The sequence below is a fragment of the Dasypus novemcinctus genome, chromosome 1 (assembly GCF_030445035.2).
Source record: "Dasypus novemcinctus isolate mDasNov1 chromosome 1, mDasNov1.1.hap2, whole genome shotgun sequence".
Taxonomy (NCBI): domain Eukaryota; kingdom Metazoa; phylum Chordata; class Mammalia; order Cingulata; family Dasypodidae; genus Dasypus; species Dasypus novemcinctus.
In genome coordinates, this window is record NC_080673.1 from 49,685,708 (window position 1) to 49,712,486 (window position 26,779).

The following is a 26,779-nucleotide window of genomic DNA, read 5'->3' on the forward strand; positions in this document are numbered from 1 at the left end:
AGTTGGTTTAGATAGAGAAGAGTGGAAAAGCATTTCTGTTGGGGGAAGGGCATGTGTAGTATGAGTGTGTGTAGTGTGGAGAGTTTAAGTGGAGCGTATTTTGAAACAGGAGGGAGGTGCTGGAGCTGGAGATTCATATTGGTAAGTCATGGCAGCTATTGAGTGAATAAGGGAGAGTCTGATTAGATGATGGAAATAGTTGAGGAGTTTAGAATTGCTCTTCTATATATGAAAAAAAATTAGAGATTTTTGCCTCAGAAAATGACACGACAATTTTCTCAGTCGTGGGAAGGGAGGGAAGAAAGATGGGAAAAGCAAAAAGTATAGGTAAAAGATGGCTGGTATAGTGGAAGAGAGTGAGATGTTGAGGGCTTATAAGGTATGTTGATGATGGGGAGGGAAGGAAAGAGTCAAATGAACAAAAGGGTCAAGGAGGGCACCAAGGTTGTGAACTACCTAGGCTCATGGGAATATATGATCGCATGGATGAAAATACAGTTCAAACATAAGGCTTTAGAGAATGTGGTAGAAGACAGATAACCAAGCAGATGTGATTGTTCAAAATTCAAGTTTATAATAGTTCTCATAAAAGGAAGCAAAGCTTTTTTTTCTTTTTTAAATTTATTATCTTTTTTAAAAGATACATGGATCACACAAATTGTTACATTAAAAAATACAGGAGGTTCCCATATACCCCACTCCCCATACCCCCCACTCCTCCCACATCAACAACTTCTTTCATTAGTGTGGTACATTCATTGTATTTGATGAATACATTTTGGAGCACTGCTACACAGCATGGATTATAGAAGCAAAGCTTTTGTGCCAGAGGTATTAACGTGTCTGAAAAGACTAAATTTTGAATTAGGAGATAAATCACTCACTAACTGTGTGTGGCATTGAGAAAGTCACTTCACTTCTTTTGACCTGGGTTTTCTGATACTCCCAATGTGGGAACTGGATGGGTTACCTCTGGGTCTCCTCCAGTTCTAACATTCTATGACTCCACGAAACAGGCCAGCACCTGTTTTCAATTTAACCTCTAACATGCGTTTCCGTATTCTTTAAACCTGCCTTTCTAGTAAGCTACCGCATTTATTACCAGGCTTGTAATCATTTCCTTTTATTCTAAAGAGAATATATATTCAGTTGTTTTAGCCCTAGATTTCTGGTATTATAACCTCATAGTGTTGAAACCATTTTGTGAGAACAGCTGCTAAAGTCATCTTTCAACTTTAGACATGGTCATGGTTGTGCAGCTACACTGATCAGGCTACCTTTGGAACACTAATCCTGAGACAGTGGTTTTCCCACTTTGATGAGAATTCAAAGTGAAGTTCTATACCATTGGAAACTTTCAACTTATCTGGAGTAATAAGGAATGACTTATGACAGTCTTTTGTCCTGGACTTCATTATTTCTGCCTTGGGCTTCCTCAAGCATCAGTTCAACTCTTCCTCCAGTCGTTCTAGGAGAAGTCTCACTGGGGACTCCAAAGATCTGGTTTTCATTACTCTAACTTGCATCTTTTTCTCTTCATTTTTTCTATGTTCAGTTGCCACAGCATTAACTGTCATCATTATCAGTCATCCAAATTAGCACATACTTTCCCTCCTCAGGCACCTAAGAAAAATGAGGGCAGGCTTAGAGGAAACATAGCCTCAGGCCTAAAGACATTCTGGAAGAATTTGGCGGGGAGGAGGGGATTCTGACCCTCTCTTTTCCAGGCACACAGATACTTCTTGGTGGTCAGACAAAAGAACAATGTGATCCGTGAAGCACTGTCAACTCCTAACAATGAAGGGACCAGGACCCTTTCTTGACCCAAGGTAGGTGCAATCTGCCTCATTAGAGTCTCTACAGAAGTTTTCTCTTTGTAGATCCTGAACTTACTTGACACTGGTGGATTGAGTCAAAAAGACTTCCCGACAAGACAGTCTTAACTAGATAAGGTATCTGACTTATCTACCCTTTCCAAAGTCCTTAAACAATCTGATTCATCTTTGGAGGAAGATATTAAAGTATCCAAAGAGAACAGTTCTTAACTTAGACATTTTCCCAGACCACCCACTCACTCAGCCTTTCCATGACTTCCTGCTCTCATTTCCCCACCTCCTTCAGACCTCTTATTACATTCCAGATCCCAATGTCTGCCTCAGGCCTTCCCCATTGTCTTGGTGACCCTTTGTGATTACTGCTCTGGCTTAGTGAGTAGGTCCCTTCTAAAGGTTCCTCTTGAAACTATTTAATAGTATCTATGACAGTGGTACCCACCAATCAGGATGCTGTCTGTAAACCACCAGAACAGCAATTCAGGGGAGTTCCCAGGTAATGTCATTCCATCTCTTCTATTGGATTCCGGGCTTTGCCTATTCCTTCACATCCTGTGGAGAAAACTTTCCCTTGAGTCTCACAGAATGGCCACCAGGTGCCCTTACCTCCCTCCCCCACACCCCCATCTGCTCACCTCAGCCGGCGAAGACAGATAAGATGGATCTTAAAACATGAATGAGGGAAGTGGATGTGGCTCAAGCAATTGGGCTCCTGTCTACCATATAGGAGCTCCAGGGTTTGATGCCCAGGGCCTCCTGGTGAAGGCAACCTGGCCCGTGTGGTGAGCTGGCCCACATGGAGTGCTGGTCCATGCGGAGTGCTACCCCTCACAGGAGTGCTGGCCCACGTGGAGAGCTGGTGCAGCAAGATGACACAACAAAAAGTGACACAGAGGAGAGAGAATAAGAGACTCAGCAGGTCAGGGAACTGAGGTGGCGCAAGAGAATGATCGCCTTTCTCCCACTTTGGAAGGTCCTGTGATCAATTCCTGGTGCTACTCAAAGATATGACAAGCAGACACAGAAGGACACACAGCAAATGGACCCAGAGAGGAAAAAATGGAGGGAGGGGGGAGAAATAAAAAACAAAAAACATGAATGATAGACAGCATCATTAAAAGATTATAAAGTTGTCATATCAGTAACTTTACTTCTGTGTCCAGGATCATTCTTCTTCTTCCACACACCTGGTGGGGAAGCATAGCAGATGATACGATGCCCTTCTCAGGGCCCTTCGGGTCTTATCGCTTCCACACCAATAGGCTTGACTTCCACTGTGGCCAATGTGACTCTTCTACTGAGGGCTTTGAAAGATGGCATGTGCTCTGCTCTGTGTGTAAGCAAGAGGGAAGTGTCAGAGAATGAATGTCCCTCCCGGGAACTAGTAGATAAAAACCCCAGCTCCCTGGGTGGGATAATGCTGAGGCATGTTTTCTTCACTGGTTCCCAGTGTTCCCCAGTGGGATTAGACTCCACTTAACCACACTGGTAACTTGGCGGAAAACTTACCTTCTTTGGCTGCCTTCCTTCTCTCTTTCACTTCTCCACTCCCCTAGCAGTGATTTCTGGGATCACCTTCCAAATAAACTACTTGTGTCTGGATCGTTGGCTTAGGGTCTGCTTCTGGGAGAGCCCAAAACTGAGGTCGAAAAAAGTATGTTATTTGTGCATGCAAATATTTATTGCCTATCTACTAGGTATCAGGTATTATTTGAAGACACAGGAGTGAACAAACCAGGCAAAAACCCATACCCTCTTGGAGCCTATAATAAATAGAATAGTTAGTTAAATTATATAAAGAATGTTAGAGGGTAATAAGTGCTGTAGAGAAAAATAAAGGGATATGGGTATGGGTTCCAAATTTTAATAGGATAGTCAGAGTTGGCCTTGCTGAGAAAGGGACATTTGGCCAAAGACTTGAAGGAGGTGAAAGAGTCAGCCATTTGAATTTCACAGACAAATATCTGCAGCCTAAAGGAATAGCAAAGCAAAGACCTTGAGGTTAAAGTGTGCCTGGGGTGTTTGAGGAACAGCAGGAAGGCCAGGGTGGCTGAAAGAGCAAGTACTGGGGAGAAGAGTAAGAGATGCAGTCTGAGAGGTAACAAGGCCAGATGACATAGGGCTTGTAGCCCCATGGAGGAGAGAGGAAAATGGAAGACAATGGAGAGTTTTGAGCAGAGCAGTAACATGACCTGACTTTCATTTTGAAGGGCTTATTCAGACCACACTGAAATGTCTGTAGACAGAGCTGCTGTGCATGGTTGTGCTGGCTGTATTCTGCAAGAGGATATTCAGCTTGCATTCTGCTATGCCTGTGTTCCGTGTACTGGGATCGTGTCTGCCTAGAGGAAGGGGCACCTTTTTCTAATTCTCACAAAGTTCCCATAAGGCGATAGCAGTGGCTGACTAGCATGGACGGGTGGAAGAAAAAGACTGGTTGGAAGACTATTGAAATCACCCAGGGCTAGGACCAAGGCTAGGACCATTTGATAGCAAAGGAGGTAGTGAAAAGTGGCTTCCCTCTGGAATATTGAAGATAGAGTCAACAGGTCAACATGTCAACATGTCACCTCAGACTGGAAACAGGGTGCATTATTTCCCTATTGCTGCTGTAACAAATAACACACCTAGTGGCTTAAAACAGCACAGACTTATCATAGTATGTTTCTGGGTACGGAAGTCTGGAAATGAGTGTTACTGGGCAAAAGTCAAGGTATCAACAGAGTTTTTTTTCTCCTGAAGGGATAACGCATTTCTGTGCTTTTTCAGCTTCTACAAGCCACCTGTATTCCTGGGCCACATCCTGCAAAGTACATCACTCCATCATCACCTCACTTCTCCTCTGACTGACTCCCCTTTATAAGGACCATTGCTATTACATGGAACCCATCTGGATAATCCAGGATAACCTCCCTGTTTTAAGATTCTTAGTTGAATCATACCTGCAATGTCCCTTTTGCCATAGAAGGTTCTGGGGATTAGGATGGGGACATATTTGCTGTCCACTATTCCCTACCACATGAGTATGAGAAGAAGAGAGTGAAATTTCATGTTTTTGTTCTGAATAACTGAAAGGATGGTGCTTCTATTGCAAGCAGAAGTTTAGGTGGGGGGTTGAAGAAAGAGAGCAGGTATTCAGTTTCAGAAATGTTACATTTGAAATATGTCTATTAGATGCATGTAATGGTCTTCTGATGTTTCTGATGTGTCAACTTGGCTAGGCTACAGTCCCCAGACAGTCAATCAAATACTCATCTAGGTATTGCAGTGGAGAGATTTTGTAGATGTGATTGAAGTCCACAATCAATAGACTCTAAGTAAGGGAGATTATCCTAGATAATCTGGATGGACCTGATCTGATCAGTTGGAATGATATCAAGCAGAAGTGAGGCTTCCCTGAAGAAAAAATTCTGCCTGTAGATAGCAGCTTTAGCCCAAACTCAGAATTCCAGTCCACCCTTCCTGCTAGCCTGCACTAAGGATTTCAGACTTGCCTAGCTAGCCACCACAATTGTTCACGCCAATTCTGTGCATAAATCTCTTAATACATAGCTTCTACAGGTTCTGTTTTCTTAGTTCAACCTTGAATGATATAACTTTCAGGAGGAGATATTGAGGAGGCATTAGGATATATGAACATGTGGTTCAAAAGGAAGATTTGGGCTGAAGATATACACTATTTTAGCATAATCATGCATTAAAATGTAATGCAATAAATGGTAATTAACATTAGCAAGGGAGTTTATATAGGAGCTTCATTCAGAAAAGCCTAAGAATTGAGGACAGAAAAGTTTGTCACCTTTGGCACAAGGATCAAAGTGGATGTCTGGCTTCTGGTCTTTCCCAACAAAGTAACGGTGGGAAATGAATGGGATGAAGGTGGAAGTTTAGAGTGACAAGGATGGGGAAAAAATTAGTTAGAGATACCAAACCAGAGGTAGACTAGATGGTATCTCTGTATGAGAGATAGACTCTATAAGGACCAAAAAGAGACCCAGTAGAAAGGGTCAGACATGATTTTTATTTTCCTCTGAACTCAGAATATGTGCATAATTAACTATAAATGAGATTAGGTTATTTTTGCTAATCACCCATGCCTCCATTCTTTTCTACCAACTATGAAGTGGAAAGACAGTTGTACTTAGAGTCTGGGCAAAGGAAAAGGAGGTTTGAAATATGAGATGACAAGAGGGAATGATTGCAGTAGACCCTCTGAGATGGAAAAACCAAACTGAACAGCATTGGATGTAGCCAGCAAAGGAAAGAAACTGAATCTTGTTATAGCCGGCTGTCAGGGGCCAAACCAAAGGTACACCCCGAGTCATGTAGTGTTCTGAAGGGAATGGTCTTGGATCTAGGCCAAAGCAAACTTCGTTGTTGAAAAAACAACAACAGTCTTTTGCTACCAGGAAAAGTTCAACCAAGAGTAGAGTACGTGTAGGAGTCTACAAGGGAAAAAGAAGCTGTGATGGTTGATTTCATGTGTCCACTTGGCTAGGTTACAATGGCCAGTTGTTTGGTCAAGAAAGCACTGGCCCTATCATTCTGTGAGAGCATTTTGTAGATGGATTTTGATCACTGGTCAGTTGATTGCATCTATGGCTTATTATGTCTACAATTAACAAAAGAGATTGGCTTTGGCAATGAAAGGAGTCTCCTCATTCAACCAAATGGAGGCCTTAAAGGAAGAACTGATGATTTCATCAGTCAGAAAGATGAATATCTACCTCTCTTTCAGCCAACCACCTTTGCCTAGAGAATTCAAGGGCACCTTCTTTGAGTTTCCATCTTGCAACCTGTCTTAGAGTATTCAGATTTGCAATCACCATGGTCGCATATGCCAATTCCTATAATAAATCTCTTAATATTTATATACATATATATATAGTATGTCCTATCAGTTCTGTTTCTCTGGAAACAGAAGCACAGATGGTTAACATTTAAACTCAAGGGAGTGGTCACCTCATTTCCTAGGGCTGCTATAATGAAGTCCACAAACTGTGGCTTAAAAGAACAGAAATTCATTGTGGCATAGTTCTGGAGGCCTGAAGTCTGAAATCAAGGTGTCAGAAGTGTGTCTAGAAGCCTCCAGGGAAGAACCCATCCCATGCCTCTCTGGAGGTGGCTGGCAAGCCTTGGTGCTGCTTGGCTTGCGGCATAGCTGAGTCTCTGCCTCAGTCATCACGGGGCCTCCATCCCTCTCTGTCTGTCTGTGTCTCTTCTCCCCTTCTTTTAAGGACACCAAAGATTAAGGGCCCACCTTACTCCAATATGGCCTTTTTTTAAATTATCCCTTGTCCTTTTTTTTAACAAATCAATTTTATAGATACATATTAGTAAAGTGTACAATCCATCAAAAGCGTACAATCAATGGTATTCGGTTTAATCACATAGTTGAGCATTCATCATTTCCATCATTTTTAGAGCATTTTCATTATTCCAATAATAATAGTAAGAAACAAAAAACTAAAAAAACTTCATCACCTCTCAGTCTCTCTATGCTTCCCCTGCCGTACATAGCTCCTATTCTGTTTCTATCTCTCTAGTTTATTTGTATCTATATTTTGTACAAAACAGTCTTATATATGCAATATCACCCATATTTGTATTTTACGTGAGGTTTCTCTATGTTGTACAGCTCCATGTTACAATTTTTAGCTTTCCTTCTAGTAATAGACATGATCTTAGACTTACTCTTTCAACCACTGAGCATGACCTCATTTTACCTTGCCTAATTCTATGTGTAACAACCCTATTTCCAAATAAGGTTACACATGGGGCTTTGGACTATAACATTTCTTTGGGAGGACACAATTCAAACTATAACAAGTCAGACATCACATGGGTAAGGCAGAACAGATGGGAAATTGGATCCCTGCTAAGGCTGGTCAGGGAGATTAGCAGAGCTGTACTGACTGGGGCAATAAATTTTGCTGCACGTGGCTCTTCCACCATGGGCTGCACCATGCCCTGTGCTTGAGGTTCTGCTGGGTAAGGGCAAACTTCCAGCCCCACCCAGGAGTAGGGGGGTAACAGGTTTCCATGAGGAAGACAATTAATGTACATGCTTTCAGTTTGAGGATACCCACGTGTTATATGGCAGGGAGATGGAAATGTGAAACTGTAGACTTCAAAGAGTTTAGGGGTTATTGCAACTCAATTTCTCCAAGACAATGGGTAAGCTTTTTACTGTCATTTTATTTAATACATACAATTTCAAGGCAGCAATAACAAAAACTTACTACATAACAGATATCATCTTTAAAAAAACCAGGGACCTAAGAATCCGAAAATCTAGATAATTATCCAGGCTCTGTCACTGATAAGCTATGTAGACTTGTTCTCATCATTTAAATTTTGGGGGCCCAAGTTTCCTCACATGACTGCTCTTTCACAGAAGGTTGCTGTTAGGGTCAAATGAAAACCAAATGTAAAAATTAGAAAATGCAGTAAAGTAAAGGGTGGTTAGTGTTACTGTTTCTCTATCTAGTTTTCCTCATTATGTCAGGGAAAAACACAACTACTTTAAAAACCAAAACCAAACAAGGAGAATTATATTGGAATGAATTTTCAAATTAGGTGTCTACTAAATAAATTAATTGAGTAATTACTCAAAGATCCTATTTGGTGAGCCGTGTTTAGAAAATAAAATCCCAAATTTAAAATATATGCTGAGTATAGGTTTGACACAATGCTAACAGCTCCATGTATCCTACCCTCTTTTGTTTCATTTTAACTTCTTCCTCCTTGTTGGTGGGTGGGCTGACTAAAGAGAGGTTTTTACATGGTACTTTGCTATTTTCTAAACAGAGCAGCTATGCATGCTTTCTGGTTTATATACAGTGTGTATTGTTGTTTTTTAAAGCAAGCCACCCTTATAAATACCATATTTCAAGAGATGAAGCTTTGCAGGAAATAATTATATAAATTACTTTACATTTGCATTCGATTTTCTATTATTTCTCATTTGTATATCCATGTGTTTTTTAAATAGCTATATTCAGATCCTAAAATTGTAATAATGAGCTTAACAGATTTATTTTTTTCTGTATAGGTTAAAAGTTTTGTTAAAATAGAAGAATTTTCTTTGGACTAATAAAAGAGATTTAATTAAGTACACTTCAAACTCTTTAAGGGTTTCAATTAAAAATACTGAGAGTAGACAAAGCTACATGACAAATCTGGAATAAATAAGACAACTTTCCTATTAGATAACAAAACTGTAAATATTTAGCTGTTTTCTGGGTTCTACATTTCTTAAATCAGAAGATTATTACTTTTTATTACCACTATGGGCCAAAAATAGGGAGAAACTGATTTGATAACACATAATCATATTCCCTTTTGTACATCTGCTTTAGATTACAAATCAAATGGAAAAATTAAGTGTCATGTAGGAACAAATTCGCGCCCCCACAAACCCTCTATCCCTTGCTCTACAGTAGTAGCACTGGCCTTATCACAAGACAGGTTTTCGAACCATGTAGGGTTTTGACATGGTTCACATAATTGTACTCAGATATGGAGGTATCGCATAGCACAGGTTTAAATACTGGGATCACAGAGCTGCAAGGGGTATGGCTCAGGAAGGACCTTTATCTAAAAAGTTCCACTTAAAACTGAAAACTTTTGGAAAGAAATTTGGTTCAACTCTGTGTGAAAAACATAATATGCAATTATGATTTAGATAATATGCTAATTGGAATGGGTTTCATTTTTACAGCATAAATCATTTCCCATGCTGTTAGTGATATGAATTATTAAAGCAACTTTATTCCCTGACACTCTGATGTCTTGGTGTTTGGATGCAATTTCACAAATCAGTCACATGATTCCGAAAGGGAGACCCCATGCAACAGCCTCGTCCACATAAAGGTATGTGGTTCTGGCAAACACCACCATGTGAGTGTAGGCTGCACTAAGTGAAGTGTAATGCCCAGATGTCAGAAGACTACCACATTCTCCCAGATCCAGACCACACCTGAAGTCCTGTGTCAAATTCTTCCAGTGTTAACAGAAGTTTAGAGAAACTGAACTATATGGAGAAATGCACAGTGTAAAGCAGTGGAGAGCAGGCTGTCCTTGATGGAGGTGATGTTCATTGCTGTGTGGTTCTACCTCATGTAGTCTGGAAAGAAAATCTTTTAATCTCCCTGGGCCTCACTTTACACAGGATGTCTTTGAAAAACAAAAGGGATAGCCTTGATGAATAATCAAAAGGATATTTTAAGTCTTAACATGCCAACATTTTTGGCAGGACTTTTTTAATTTTTTATTTATTCCGCCCCACCCCCCCCTCCCCCCCCCGGCCCAGTTGTCTGCTCTCTGTGTCCGTTCGCTGTGTGTTCTTCTGTGACCTCTTCTATCCTTGTCAGCGGCATTGGGAATCTGTGTTTCTTTTTGTTGCGTCTTCTTGTTGCATCAGCTCTCCGTGTGTGCGGTGCCACTCCTGGGCAGGCTGCACCTTCCTTCACGCTGGGCGGCTCTTCCCACAGGGCTTCCCTATGCGGGGGACACACCTGCGTGGCAGGGCACTCCTTGCGCGCATCAGCACTGCGCATGGGCCAGCTCCACACGGGTCAAGGAGGCCCGGGGTTTGAACCACAGACCTCCCGTGTGAGGTAATAACTGTCTATGGGCATTTATTTGTCGTGCTGCTCTCCACCTATGCAACCATTAGCTTTCATTATCTAGGACAAAGGTAGATTCAGCAAAGAAAGAAGTTATTTGAATTTTCATTGTTGTTTTTAAACTTGTGGTAGCAACAACAGCATTTGATTATAAGAGTGAAACTATTTGGTAGAAGATTCCAAAAACACTTTTAAAAATATGAGAACCAAAAATTTAAAGTATGTCCACATAAAAACATGGTATGATTTAAGAATTAGTTCTTTACCAAGAAGAGATAAAGTCAACTTTTTGGGAAGGGAAAATAAGAGCGGATGTGACTAGACTTTAAATGGTGGTGTGTCTCTGAAAAGCAGCCCAGAGCCCATCCCCTCAGGCAATTATCAGGAGTTAGGTGGAACAATAAAGACCTCAAGTTATTGGGGGAGGGGGTGTGTGTCTGGTAACCCAGATCAGAAAAGGCCATTTGGCTAGCTTCTCAAGGAGGACTGAAGACTCATAGAGAAGCCAACATCTGACAGGTTGATTAGCAATGGCGACATGAACAATCCTGGCAAAACGCCTGAAGGCTGCCCCACAGAACTCCACACCCTGTAGCAAGGTGGGAAGGAGGGACTATACCCTCAACAGGACACGGAATAACCAAAAGAAGGTGAGAAGGTAGATATCTTCCACAGACAGGACAGAGGATGAAGAATGGCCTATGTATTTTAATACTGTTGTTGACAAGCAAAGGCACGCAGGAAATGAGCATCTGGAATCCAATGGCAATGCGTCAGATGCCCTTACTCCATGCTAATAATATTCCTAAATGTGGTGATCAGAAAATTTATTGTTCAGGCCAAACACTTTTGAGAATGAAGAGGGACATTAAAATTAATTACAGTGATATGATTTGAAATATTTATTCATTAATCAGTCTACTAATTTATTATATTGGTTAACTTTTCAAATATATATCAGTTGACTTTTAAAATAATTTTTGCAAAAATCGTTTCCAAAAAATGGCATATATCCATATAGATAAAACCAAAAAATAAAAATTATTTTTATTGATTATATGAACATTAAAAAATAACATAAGCCATATCTTTCTTTAGTACTGATTTGCTAGTATTTTTCTGTAGAACATATTACTAGTTCGGTATAGTATTATTCCTTTTAATTTTTCATAATTGCCTGCAGTCTTCTTCAAAGTTACATTTTATACCGATTACATTTGAAATAATAGAAATTTACTCTTCTCTGTAGACCATAACCTTTTAAATTGAGAAAATACTGTATTTATAGGTACTGGAGTAGTTAGCAAGCTAAGAGGAAATTCTACTAAATGGAGGATATTCTCAATTCTAATTTTTATGTAATGTGCAAATGTGTCAGCTCAAATATTTTCAGATGTGCAATATTTTTGCCTCAATTTAGAATTTCTTTTTTTTTTTACAATTATTTATAAGGCAAAATTCATAAAATAAATTCTCTATTCATAAGTCTTTTTAATGTTATGCCAAATAGATGCTGCAAAATCATAGTTCTTTTCTATTTCCTTCCATTCCAGTACATATTATAATACTATTCAACTACAAAAGGGAGTTTGATGAAAAGATTTTGTTTCTACATTTCAAAGGCTTTTACAGAATTTTAAAATTAAATTTCGTATGCACTTTGAGTGTTCATCATTTAATTTGTTCAGCTTCTCCATTGCTTTTGTAGGGATAAATTTGTCTTTGTTTTTAATTACCATGAAAATTGAGGTTTTCTGGCTCCCAAATCATTGAATATTTTGATAAAAGATTTCCAACAAATTTTATAAAATGCAGAGTTGCTTAAGAAAAAGTTTGATGCCATTGTAGGGCACTTTTTGATTTACAAGTAGTTCCCTTAAAGGCAGAAACAGTTCTAAATTCTGATTGAAGATGCACAGAAAGGACAGAAAGCAAATATGGCCTTACTAAAGTATATTTTTTTATTCAGCATTTTTCATTATAAAATTGGCGTAGTATAGGTACTTTACTCCAATATTTATAAATTTTGACACCTACCATTTCTGATTCAAATAGTAGACTATAGCCGTTTGTTGGATGCAGTTATAACATTGATATAACACAGCCAAATTCTAAGGATATATTTCTCCATAAATTTCTTAATTTAGTAAGGCTATTATTTTATCTATACTCTGCTAAATTTGTACCCATATTAATACAGCAAAAACAAATAATTGTATATTCAGCATTGAACTTTTTAAATGAATGTACAATAGATTCATCAACAGATTGATATTCCAAAAGCTTTACTTTGTTCCATGAATTTAATGAAAGAAATCATAGACTTCACTGATTTTCTATGTGAAACACCTAATTAAACTTTTACAAAATACCATCCTGTACCTGTTTACAAATATCTTTCTCTGCCAATAAAACCAGCATATTAAAGTTATCCCTTCGCTTTTCATGGGTGCACAGTAAACATTCAGATCCAAAATTAATGAAATTAGTTTAGAAGAAAAGCTATTTGATTTAAATGAAAAGTCTTGCTTTAGAGTGCTGCATCTGTACCTGTTAAATCAATATATTTGGGCACAGTTTCCTTAAAAAATTGATAACTTTAAAGTAGATACTGAGGTCTTCAGTATATTCATTCCAATTTTCATTTTATCAATGATATCACTACAGACCCCACAAACTCGAAAATCTTTTGTGCAATTTACATATTTGCCATCAACTCTTTCAAGAAATAGATATCTAGAATTTAATTATTCATTAAACATTCATTTTAGCTTATTGGTGCTAAAATGGCTTATTGAAAATTTACAAATTTACGTATTATCAAATGTACCAGTTTTGAAGTAATTTTATTTTCAGCTCTAAACCCATTCTACTATACTCTTCTTGCTTTGTGAGACCGGAACTGGATTTTATAAACCAGTTTTGCTTTGACAGCTGGCTCTTTGTTAGACTCTGGCAACAAAAGGAGTTAGAGGAAGATGGCAAGACTGGAAGATAAAGAGGGAACTTGCCCATTTCTGTTTATTTCCTGTGTGTCACCTGTATGCTTTTGATTTCTGTGAGCAGCACTCTAGCAGTGATGTTCACATCAGGAACAGTTCCTTTCCATAGAAGAGGTGAATCTAATTTGTAGTTTTTCCAACATTTGCAGAACCAGATTCATCCTTCAACTCTGAGGATATCAGCTGCTTCTTTTAGATGTTATTTCCATGTTACTTTAGTGTAGTACTCCTTTTGCCTTTTAATTACTTTGGAATTTTCTTTTTACCTGTTCAATAACCCCATTTAATATCCTTATACCTAGGTACAAATTCTTTATGAGAAATTCTCTTTGTTCAAATAATTGATGTGGTTTCTGTCTCCTGACTGGATCCTGGCTGATAGAGTAATTAGTCTCAGAAGTGTTCTCTGGCAACAGATCCTCAAAAATGGGATCTGGGAAAAGGTTTGGCTGTGTTTGGACTTGAGCGAAATGCTAAGCCACTTGCCAATATGAAATTGAATGCTATTCATTCATGGCATGTAGTGACATCAGTTAATTAAATTAATCAAACTGTAGTTTGATTAAGTACTACTGAAGTATTCTTAGGGATAAAAGTGCCTACTTTACTTGACCATTGTGGTAGTAATGATGGCTATAAGATCTGTGGCACAGAATTGAACCTTTTGAGTGCAGAGAATTTTTTTTAAGTTCAAAATTTAAACAAACAACAAAACAGTTTCTCTGACAGCCCTAAAAGATCTCTTATTTCTTATAGCTCTTGTATTGCTGAAAACTTAAACCCAACTTTTCATTGTCAGGGTTGCAGAATTACAATGTCAGTTGAATTCACAACTTTGCCAAATAACAGATGCAAAAGTTAAGGCATTGATAGTATGGGGTAAGACCCTGACACATGGAATAAGGCTATTTGGTAAGACATAGATGAAGCTGAGAATTTGGGACCCTTGATTCATTCTGAACCTTTCATCAGTGGAATTAGCTTGCTTCCAATGTCTGAGGATAATATCATTCCCTTTGTTTGAAAACCCTGTAATGACCTCACTTGGGATATTCCTTAGGCAAGGGAATTCATGGTCTCCTCAAGATTCATCCACTTTTCCCTATTGCCCATAGACTTATGTCTAGAGAGAGAATCCAGGGAAGACATTACTAATTTTGACCCAGGAAGAAATAACTTATATCTCAAAAGAATTGGACAGTTTATATTGGCAGAAACCTGGGGAATATATGTGCAAATAAATTCTAATGCTGTTATGCCCGGGAGAACAGAATATAACATGGAATTGGGCCAAATTTATTGATATGGCATGATATTGGTATAGATCACCAGGTACTATTGTAGATCCCTCAGATTGTTGCTGATCTGGTTCATTTTGCTGGCATGAGCAACAGCAGACTGATACACAGCTCCTCCAGCTCTCATTGCATCTTCTCTTTCAGGTTTTCAAATTTATGGGCCAGGTCCCATGACAAAGAATGCCACCTTTTCCCACAGGCTACACTCATATCAATGTTAGAAGCTTGGAAGGAGTGAAAGATGGATACTTTCCTACTGGTGTTATAACAAATTAGCATTAAGCAAGTGGCTTAAAATAACTCAAATGTATTATCTTACAGTTCTGCAGGTCATAATTCTGACACAGGTATTACTTAGCTAAAATCAAGGTGTTGACAGGGTTGTATTCCTTTCTGCAGGCTTTTGCAGAGAATCCATTTCCTTGCTCATTCAGGTTGTTGGCATAATTCAGTTCTTTGCTGTTGTAATACTGACATACCATTTCCTAGCTGGCTACCAGTGAGGGCTTTTCCCATCTTCTAGAAGCTACCTATATTCCCTGGTTTATGATCTCCTTCTTCTATTTTCAAAGGGTCAAGTCTCTCTCCTGCCTTCCTTCCATTGCAGATCCCTATTTTAAGATTAGCTGATTAGCACCCTTAATTCCCTTCGCCATATACTATAACATATGCACAGGGCCTAGGGACTGGTATGTGGATATCTTTGGGGGGCCCTTATTGTAGTGACCACAGAAACCATTGTGGGTTCCAGCTCATCCTTGTAGGTTCCAATTTGGTCTTACTTTCTCCACTTCAGTGTTCATCTTTCCTTTCCAATTTTCAACCTTACCAGCTTCAGGTCTAGCACCAGATGCAGAAGTAATAGTCATACCTAACTTGTTAAATTAGCTCTCACAATTGCATAAGGTTGAAATTCTAAAACAAATCCCTTATTTTTTTAATTAAAAACTGACCAATATACTCTGACATGTGGAAATGACTCTGGTCCCTTTCACTAAGAAATCAATTAGTGAGGCGTTCATCTGCACCCTTGAAAAGATATCTGGCATATGGCCTCTGTTGATCAGGTATTGTGGTGGGAGATTCTGCCGATGAGATGGGAGCTCTGATTTCATCCAAGAATAATGGAAATCAAGAGCACTTTTGCAGGCCTCCGATATGCCTTATTTTCTAAGCAGAATAGGAAGGGAGATAGCTATATACTTTGCACAAAGACTTTGTTCCAGGACAGGGAACGAGGTACCCAGTGGCTCAATCCCAAGCTTCATTTGCCCACACATTTTCAAACATTTATCAGACTCTCAGAGGATTGCTTCATAACTTCATTTAACAGATTTGGATCTTTTCTAACTCTTTTCACAGGCTAGAGGAAGCATGAAATTTAATAAAACCCTTGCTTTTCCTGTGATATTACACAGCCATTTGATCACACTTTTGTTAGCACCAACCCCAAATAGCAAAGCAATCGGCTGCATCTGAAGACATGATTGATTTGTTTTCTGTTATTTTCCTCTGGAAATGAAATTATTCTTTCTTATTTTTTAATGCACCTTCAATTGAATTGTCTCACTTTTATACCTGAGGTTGTAAAGGAGAAAGTGGATGATTTCCTAAGAGCTTTGCCCTGCCAGGAGGATGGTAACAGGTACACTATAACAAAGAACTGCATTCAAGGACAGATAGAGTCATTTAGGACATTCCAGTAAAGAAATAAATAACAAACACACAAAAAAACAAAGAAACACTGAATCATTTCTCCCCAGATTATCCCATGAAAAGGCCTATAAACTGGTTTAAATCTGGATTTGTTTTGCTGTGGAAGCAGAAATTTTTACTTGTTCTTGATTGAACCAATGAGCTAAAATGTCTAAGTAAAATGTTTTTATATATTTTCAGAAGAAACCAACCTTGAAAATTTGTTGTGACCTTGGTAAAATCCTGGCAGTTTGGTTATGAGCTTTTAACCAGTGACCACAGGCTGTCTAAATATTCATAGTCGATTCTGGTTAACCCAGTTTTCATATGGAGAATACTGGTGGTTTGGAATTTCAAAGTTCTTTTACCCACCCTTTTTTGCATAGTGAACAATGGAAGGTTTCTATTTGTTAGTACTTGGAGATTCTGACCCAATATTTTTCTTAAGCTTGCCAAATCTAAGTTTGCCACATATAGCCAATTTTCCCAAAGTGACATAGTCAACCTGCACCTAATTATGATATTAGCTGTCCTTGGACTTAGCTCACCTCCTGCTAATTTATCTAGGAAAGAACATGGATGCTAAGAAAGCCTGCCTTTTAATCTCCCTCTCTTTTATTATACTATAATAAACGGAACTTGATTTAAAAGGACAGGAGAAGCAATGCTACTATAGATACATTCATCATAACCATAAAGAATATTTAGCATCAACAAAATGCAACTCAGGATCATTGCCAATGCTATTAAAATGATTATCAATTCATGTCTGGCATGGCATGCTGGGCAGCAAATAAAACAAGAAAAAGATATGAATTCCTGTGCTCGTATAGTTACGTAAGATGGAAAAGATTGATGATGTAAACATGTTGGAACCATTTTATATTTTGGAGAACTCTTTCTGGAAATTTAAAAATTGTGATCAACACTGAAAGGAAATTTAAATATCATTATTTGCAGCATTTTACTTAAAAGTGTCATTATTCTTTGGGAAACACAGGTAAGAAGTGCATTTCTTTGATGTTTTCCCATCAATCTTCTTTCTCCTTAAACCTCAGTCTCTTATGTGAGGAAGAATGATACCCACTGAATCACTGCATCATTTTTCAACTACCAGATAAGGTGATAGCCAGTCGCAGTTTGGATAGTGGACTCTTTCCAAGACATAATAGAAAAATATATGGAGAGCGGCAGCGATTTTATTTTTGCAGGTTGAGGAGGTGTTTTTCAGCAGTGGAAAAATGATGGCATGACTACTATGACATCATTTGGTCCCCTGCAAAGTCAGCTTTTCTACAAACTTGGGAAGAAGGAGCTGTGAGGCATGCAAGCACGTTTCCACCCCCTTCAAACAGTAAACTCATCTTTGCTTGTGAAAAGTACCTACAATGAAGGAGGTTAGCAGAAGGTATGTAGGGCTGATAGTATCTGAGAATATGGCTCTATGATCATCACTAAGGACGCTGTAAATCTAACGCATGTGCAAAGGACTTCTTGATTTGTTTTTGAGCAGTTTCATATATTGATGCCAACAGCTGGCTCACGCTCTAGAGGTATCTGCACAACACCTGGCAAACACCAAATCCAAAGATACACTGTAGGGTGCCATTTCCCCAGAGGTCTTAGCTCAGACCTTGCTTATTGTGTGCAGCTTTTCTCCCTGACTTTAACTTGAGTACATGAATACTTCCACTCCTCTTCATTGGCACCAATTATATTCAAAGAGTAGGGAAAGAGTGCTTCTGCTCATAAGCAGTTGGGTGCTCACCAGAATGCATAAAGGCCGGAATTAGTACATGTGCTTAAAACCTGACATGAGCTGATACACTTCTGGCTGGCAGTTCCCTCTTCTTTCAGTTATCTAAAATTCCCCAGAAAGCTGGGAATCGCTTTACTCTCTGAAATCTTTCGATCTTTCTTTTCATTAATATGTTGTGTTTCTTGGGCCTTGGGTGGAACCTCTAGTGCCTTCACAGCCATTGCCGGCTCAGTTGGCACCACAACCAGCCAGGCTGGTTAGCAGCTCTGGTAAAAGGTTTGGTGGGGAAGAAGGATTAAATTAATGACTAAAATGAGGCTTGAGAGGTTTCACAAAGGACCTCCATTAGCCATGCTCCCTCTACCCCAGTCACCACGGATAAGCACCATTGGCTGCAGTCACCCCACTTCCTGGGGTCGGAGGGAGACCAGAACATCAGAGGTCAGAGGGGCCATGCAAGTGCTTTCTCATGCCTATCAAATTTCCCTAACTATCCATTTCCACCCTTTGGTGTTTCAGAACAGGAATTTCTCCTTACACATATTTTCTACAAGAGGTGTGAATGCTAAAATTCCACTTTTCCCTTGGTCCCAACGTTCATCTGGCTTCAGTTCCTTGCAATCTCTTGCTGAGTAGTAGACAGCTTTGTCATTTTTTTTTCCAGTGGATATTTAGCCTGGGAGGAGACTAAGTCTAGCTGGAGAATAAATGAGTCAAAGTTGAGAATGCTACCTGGATGGACCCTACCTGGGTCTAGAGCGAATGCTCAGAAGCACCAGCAGGTGTCAACTGTGGGGAGGTCGAGGAAAGGATGAGGGTTCTTGGAGTGAGGTGATAACAATGACTTCAGACAGGCCTGACCTGAAAGCTGCAGCCATTGTTCTCTCTGAAAACTTCTGGTAGGATAATGGCAAATGGCCTTTAAATTTTAAAAACTACAGATAGCTTGTCTGTACTAGTCAGGTTAAATCGAATGTGAGCTTCTCCCAGAAGGCAGACAGTGTCAGTTCTCTCAGAAGACCACTAGGTGAGCTTCCAAAGGCCACAGACACCACGCAGGGCTGTTCCAATGCCCCCAGGCTGACGGCCCTCTGGAAAATCAGCAAGACTTGGGATATCACCATGGAATAAGAGGGTTTTGCCTGTACTTGTGCTTGAGTGTGGCATTTAAATAGCAACCGTAGGGTGGGAATGTGGCAACAGTTAGATCCCTCAGAGTTGAAAAGGAGGTCCCAAAAGCAATTCATTAAAGTCCTCTTCTATACATCTTGTTACTTTAAAACTTGCATATCTATTTAGGAAATTTTCCTAAGAAACACCTGACACTCACCATCATTTTATTGTGTGCCTACCATAAACACCTACAACTAGGTGCTCCAGATACTAAGATTTGTCCCTCAAGAACCTCACAATGACGTACAGGATGAATATCCGTGTATGTGTTTATGTGGGCATGTGCATGTGTATGTGCGTATATATATATTTATAAATATTTAATATCAGCTATGTCGTTTGCCTTAGTGGTATACATTTCTTAATAACTTCTTTCCAAAGCATTCGTTTTTAAGTTATTCTAAAAAGGTTTCTGATAAACCTGGATATTGGCACAGTGAGTGTTCCTTGAACTTGCCACCCAAATGTGATATTTTCTTTAGAGTCTGATTGTTGGTCTTTGACTTTTCCCTTGGTTTTTTTGAGCCTTCATTCATCCAGGTCTTAGACTTTGACTCCCTTTTCTCTGCACTTTGAAGCCACAGACTAGTGCCATATTCTTCAGTGCCAAGACTCCAGCCCTGGAGAACAGAGCTTCAGATCCTCTTGGCTCCAGAGAAAGGGAGGTTTGACCCTTATACAAGTCATTCAGATTCTCTTAGTCTCCATTAATCATTTGAATGAAAGAGCAAAGAGATAAGGCTCCTTCCAACTCTAAAATATTGAAATTCTATAGAAGAAATGTGATAATGGTCAGGTCAGTGGTGGGAAAAGAAAGTTCTAAAGGACCTTAGGAGGCAGCGGACTTGGCCCAGTGGTTAGGGCGTCCGTCTACCACATGGGAGGTCCGCGGTTCAAACCTTGGGCCTCCTCGACCCGTGTGCAGCTGGCCCATGCGCAGTGCTGATGCGCGCAACGAGTGCCCTGCCACGCAGGGAGGGGTGTCCCCCGCATAGGGGAGCCCCACGCGCAAGGAGTGCACCCCATAAGGAGAGCCGCCCAGTGCGAAAGAAAGTGCAGCCTGCCCAGGAAAGGTGCCACACACACGGAGAGCTGACACAACAAGATGACTCAACAAAAAGAAACACAGATTACAGTGCTACTCGCAACAACAGAAGCGGACAAAGAAGATGCAGCAAACAGACACAGAGAACAGACAACTGGGGTGGGGGGGTAGGGGAGAGAAATAAATAAACAAATCCTTTTTTAAAATAAATAGAGGACCTTAGGAAGGGGATAAATCTACTAGGGCTGGGTCAGTTGGGGGCAGATTCCATGGAAGGTGGTGAAACTTGAGCTTGATTTTGAAGAATGACTAGACTGAGGTAAGTGGGAAGCAATTGGGGAAGGGCTACTACACAGGCGAGCAAACTATAAGCAAAGTAGACATGAGGCAAAGTGTGGAAAGGGGACTAATAAATTAATAAATATGTTCGCCTGAGACAGTGATTGATAAGAATGGAGCTTGTGGTGGACCCTGCATGTCAAGCAATTCTTCTGAGATTTATTTCCTTGGGTCCAGACAATGGAGGCTGTTGGAAGGACAGCTATGAATTCTTATGGGTACTCAGGATTACAAAGAGTTCAGTGGTTGTGTACTGGTGGTGCATAGTCTGTCTTGGTGATGGCATTCCCAGGAACTCTACCCAGCACTCCTTAGGTGGAATTGTCCCATCTGTGGACAGACACCTGCCAGGTTGGCATCTCAAAACAATGACATTACCCTGTAGGAAGCATGGGATTTCATGGGGTGGAAAGATTGCGGTAGACAAGGTATGATGCAAGCTAAGTATGGTCCAACAGCTGTTGCTTATCAGTGGCAAGGCAGAAAGGAAGACAGATGTCTTGAGGATGACCTTCTTGAATGAGTGTGTTTGGGAACTTAGGAATTCCCTTGGGGATTAATGACATGCCATTGCTTGGCAACCACAATGAGCAGTGTAGCATTACATACCATAGGTACGAGCAAACCATAAAGCTCTGACAGGATGACTAGAGAAACTACAGCAGCCAGGTTGAGAAGAGTGGTGAATTGAAATTGATTTTATGGAAAAAATGGAGGGCTGGTGAGGGATGAAGGAGAAAAGAAAGAAGGCTAAAATTACCTTCAGGAAGCATTTTTAAGTACAGAAGCCTATAGATTTCTAACGGACAAAAAGAGAGAAAATCATTATGCAGAATAGGAAAACTAAGCTATATATAAAGTTAGGACTAAAACAAAGAGCTGTGAAGAATAATACGTGTTTATTAACTCCATAGTTATAGACTAATCTTTAGAAGAGTTTTCCCTTTCATTTTACTCCTCTTTTCAGAAGTGCTGATTTTACTACAGATCAAGAACACTATGAATTTAGCACTTTTAATAGTCCATTCAACATAAAATTTGATTTTTTACTACTTACCGTCAAATAATATTGTCATTACTTTACATACTGGCTTTACTATGAAAGTGAGAGGTGCTGATATTTTTACTTTTATTAAGTTGGAATTGAAAAGAAAGTTTGATAAACGAAATTGAGGTGTTATAATAGCAAGCACTTACAAAGCACTTAAGTTCTAGGTATTCCTAAATGCCATAATGACCCATTTAATCTTTACTAGAATTCAATGAAGTAGTTACCATATTAGGTATTTTCCCTGAGTTGGTCGATGTTAGCTCTGGGATTCACACCCAGGGTGTCTGGTCCTGGTGTACATTTCTGAAGCATTCTACTCTTCTGCCTCTGGTAGTGTCATTGTTTTAAAGTCCAAGGTTATTAAGCAGTTACATGGCTACTGAGACCTTTTCTGCTCTGTACCTGAGCAAAGGCCATTATCTGGTCCTTCAGTATTCTTATGGAACAGACTCTTGCTTACTCATTGCATTTTGTTACTAAACTAACACATTCCATTTCAATTCTCCATGACTTTTTCTATTTTGTTTATCCATTGTATCACATTATCAAAGAAAGTGACAAGAAAGGTAGGCAGGACCGGAATGAATGAGTCTCTCGTTCTCCATCTGAGCTATAGCTGTTTGTGCCAATGTTTCCTACATCAGAACAGATCTCTGAGTAGATGGACATTATTCCTGCTGCATTTCCTTCAGTCTGGTTTTTTATAAGCCTCCCATGTCCCTTAGGCAGAATTCTTTAAGGCTGACCTCAGGTGTAGCCTAATGCCTGATGCAGGTATAGAGACCTCTACTGCCGGTCACCTAAGCCAGTATATGCAAATCCTACTTGGGCTCTCCTGGTTTTTCTCTGCATTCCTTCCCGAGTACAACGCGTGCATTGCATCAAGAATAGTAATGTTCCCTGAATACTCCTACCCGGGATACTGGCTACCATTAACTACGTGGAGAATTTTGTCAGCAATTCCTTCGTTTTCCCTGCTCCTCAGTTTAGCCCATGCCTAGGGAATGATAATGATGTGTTTTGTGGCAGGAAAACCAACTTCAGGAACGTAGGCAGTGACACAATCTAGTATCAGTACTGATACAGTCCCCTACCCTCACGCTTGCCTTTGCCTCTGTAATTTTTTAACATGTTTCTCATCAATTTACTTCATTTAGCAAAAATGGAAAGCTATCAGCTAGGAATTTCCATGGATCTTATATTCTGCTTGTCAAAATTCAAATTCAGTTCTTATCCTTTCCAGGGCTCTTCCTTTCTATCTTTTAGTTTAACCTGTGCTTTAAGTTACTTATTTTAGTTTAACTTGTGCCTTACTTAAATTTTTTAAAAACTATGCCTGATAGTCTTTTTATTTAGAAGAAAAATATGACAGTTACTTATATAAGCAGAACATGCCCCTTCTCCATGCATGCTAACTGCCAAAATTTTTTTTAAAAATGACCAACTCACAAGAGTAGACATGTCAATGGAAAAGAATTGAGAGTTCAAGAATAAACCCTTATATTTATGAACAATTGATTTTTGACAAAGGTTCCAAGGCAATTCAATGGTAAAGGGATAGCCTTTCAATAAATGATACTAGACTATTTGGATATTCATGTGCAAAAAGATGAACTTAGACTCATGTCCCATCATGCAAAAAAAAAAAAAAAAAAAGATTCTAAATGGATTAGATCCAGAAATAAACCCATATATTTATGACCAATTGATTTTTGCCAAGGGTGCCAACACAATTCAGTGGAGAAAGAATAGTGTTTTCAACAAATGGTGCTGGGACAACAAAATATGGAAAGAATGAAATTGGATCTCTGCCTCATACCATACATAAAATTTAACTCAAAATGGTTCAAAGACCTGAATGGTATTGCTAAAATTTTGAAACTTCTAGAAGAAAGCATAGCTATAAATTTTTATGTCCTTGGATTAGGCAATGGTTTCTTATATATTATACCTAAACATTTAGATACACTAGACTTCATCACAGTTAAAACCTTTGTGTTTGAAAGGTCAATATAAGAAAGTGATAAGACAATTCACAGAATGAGAGAAAATATTTTCAAATCATATATTCGATAAGGGTCTAGTATCAAGAATATATAAAGAGCTCTTACAACTCAACAACAAGAAAAAAGAGAAATAAAATAATTTTAAAATGGGCAAAGTATTTGAATATACATTTCTCCAAACAAGATGGACAAATTGCCAATAAACCCATAAAAAATGTTGAACATCATTAGTCATTAGGGAAATGCAGATCAAAACCACAATGAGATACTACTTCACATGAGGATGGCTATAATCAAATAATAAGTGCTGAGGGAGGTTGTGGAGAAATTTGAATGCGTATACATTGCTGTTGGGTATGTAAGACAATACAGCTACTTTGGAAAACAGTTTAGCAGTTCCTCAAAAAGTTAAAAATAGAATTACCATATGATCCAGAAATCCCACTGTTAGGTATATATACAAGAGAATTGAAAATATATGTTAACACCAAAACTCGTAAATGAATGTTCAGAGCTTCATTATTCATAAAAACCAAAAAGAAGAAACAGTTCAAACATCCATCAACTGATGAATGCATAAACAAAATACAGTATATCCTTTCAATGGATTTTTATTTACCATCAAAGGGAATGAAGTACTGCTACAGGCTACAATATGGATAAACCTTGAATATATTATGCTAACTAAAAAAAGTCAGACATGAACTACTACATATTGTATGATTCCATTTGTATGAAATGTCTGAAATAGGCACATTTATAGAGACAGTAAGTAGATGAGTAGTTGCCAGAGGTTAAGGAGTTGGGGAATTGGGAGTGACTGCTAATGGGTTTGTGGTTTCTTTTGGAGCGATGAAAATATTCTGGAATTAGATAGTGGCGATGTTCTAAAATCTTGTGAATATACTTAAAAACCACTGAATTTTGTACTTTAAAATGGCAAATTTTATGGTATATGAATTATATCATTTTTAAAAAATGGACCAGAGATCTCAATATAAAAGCTAAAACAATATAATGTTTAGGAAGAAACACAGGAGCAATCTTTGAGAAACTGGGTTATGCAAAGATTTCTTAGATATGATGCCAAAGGCAATTTCCATAAAAGAAAGTAATGATAAAATGGACTTTATAAATTAAAGTTTGACTTTTGCCCTTCAGAAGATATCTTTAAGAAAATAACAAGATAAACTACAGGCTGGAAGAAACTCTTTGTATTTCACACATTTGATAAAGAACCAGTATATGAAAAACTCTTACAACCTATTTAAAAAATGACAAATAACCCAATGAAAAAAGAATGGATAAATGACCAGATACACATTTCACCAAAGAAGATGCACAAATGGCAAATGAGCACATGAAATGATGCTCAACATCATTAGTTATTAGGGAAATATAAATTTTCACACCTACTAGAATGGTTATAATAAAAAAGACAATATCAAATACTGGTGAGGATCTGTAGACAGGGGAACATTCATGCATTGCTGGAGAGAATGTAAAATGACACAGTAACTTCAGAAAACAGTTTGGCAGTTTCTTACAGAAGTTAAACATAAAGTTATCATATGGCCCAGCAATTCTGTTCCTAGGTGTTCACCCAACAGAAATGAAAATAAATGCCTATTCAATGACTGTACATGATTAATTATGACAGCAGTATTCCTAACAGATAAAAAGTGGAAACAACCCAAATGTCCCTCAACAAATAAATATATAAATGTTGTGGGAAACTGACTTACCTGTTCCCTATTTGTTGCACTTGTCCCCAGTTATTGTAAACATTGCCGTGCTGATGAGGAAAAGCTGCTTTGGAGTTTCTAGTAAATATGATGCGGAAACTAGGGTTGAGGCTCTCAGTTCCCAAAGCTGTGAGCCCTCTGGCTCCTTCCTTGGTTCCTCTCTCCTGTTTCTCACTGTCCTTTATTTCTGTAAGTTCTGAGTCACCTTTCCCTCAGGCAAACCTATTGTTGAGCTGGTTCTCAGCATATAAACAAATTGTGGTATATTCATACAGGAGTATATTATTCAGGCATGAAAAAGAATGAAAAATCTGTGCATGTTCCAACATGGATGAAACTTGAAAACATAAAATTAAGGGAAAAAAAGTCAGACACAAAGGGTCACATATTGTATGATTCCATTTATATTAAATGTTCAGAATAGGTAATCCATAGAGACAGAATGCTCATCAGTGTTTGTCTGGGACAACACAGCAAGAGCAGCAGTAATTGTAAATAGGCAAAAGTGATCATTTTAGGGTGATAAAAATTTTCTAAAAATGTATTATGATGATGGTTTCACAATTCAATACATTTATTAAAAACCATTGAATTAGACACTTAAAATGTGTAAAATTTGTGATATGAAAATTATACCTTAATGAAGTTGTTAAAAGAATAAAACCTCTATCAGGGAATACGTGTGAGAAATGTAAGCAGATCCAGTCAAGGGTATTGTTGCAGAAATGATTTGTGGATGTAGGTACGAATGGCCAATTTTTCCTGGACCAAGAAAGAAAGGGTCTGAAGGATTGGACATCACTATATCTAGAAGGGTATACATTAGGAAGTGGATAAGTTCTATTATACATAGAATTTTCCTTGAACCTCCATATAGCTTCCCAAGCAATCATGTAATGCACACATTAAATCTTTCTATGTATTGTTATGTATTGTTTTATTTAATCTTCACAAAAACTCGGAGGTGAGTATTCTTATTGCCATCCCCCCTTTTCAGAAGAGGAAACTGAAGAATAGGTTGAATAACTGACCCCAAATCACACAACTAGCAAGTGGCATAGCTGAGATTCAAACACAAAGCACTTTGATTTCCAGAGCCACCTTCATAACTTTTCTGAGATGTGACACAAATGAATGGTTACTCACAAACCATGCTTTGGAAATTATCAGGCAAAACATAGCCCTTGGCTCAAAGTATTGTAAC

General features: G+C 38.7%; 1 long non-coding RNA gene across 2 annotated transcripts; it reads right to left on the bottom strand.

The window, feature by feature from the left end:
* Positions 1-652: 652 nt before the first annotated feature.
* LOC131275509 (uncharacterized) lies at positions 653-25,773 on the bottom strand. Of its 2 annotated transcripts, XR_009182977.2 has the most exons (5): positions 25,576-25,773; positions 3,342-3,471; positions 2,468-3,162; positions 2,275-2,384; positions 653-1,623 (listed from the first exon to the last, which is right to left on the bottom strand). It is a non-coding gene; the product is annotated as an uncharacterized lncRNA (long non-coding RNA). The 2 variants fall into 2 exon arrangements; XR_009182978.2 differs by lacking the exon at positions 3,342-3,471.
* Positions 25,774-26,779: the final 1,006 nt, after the last annotated feature.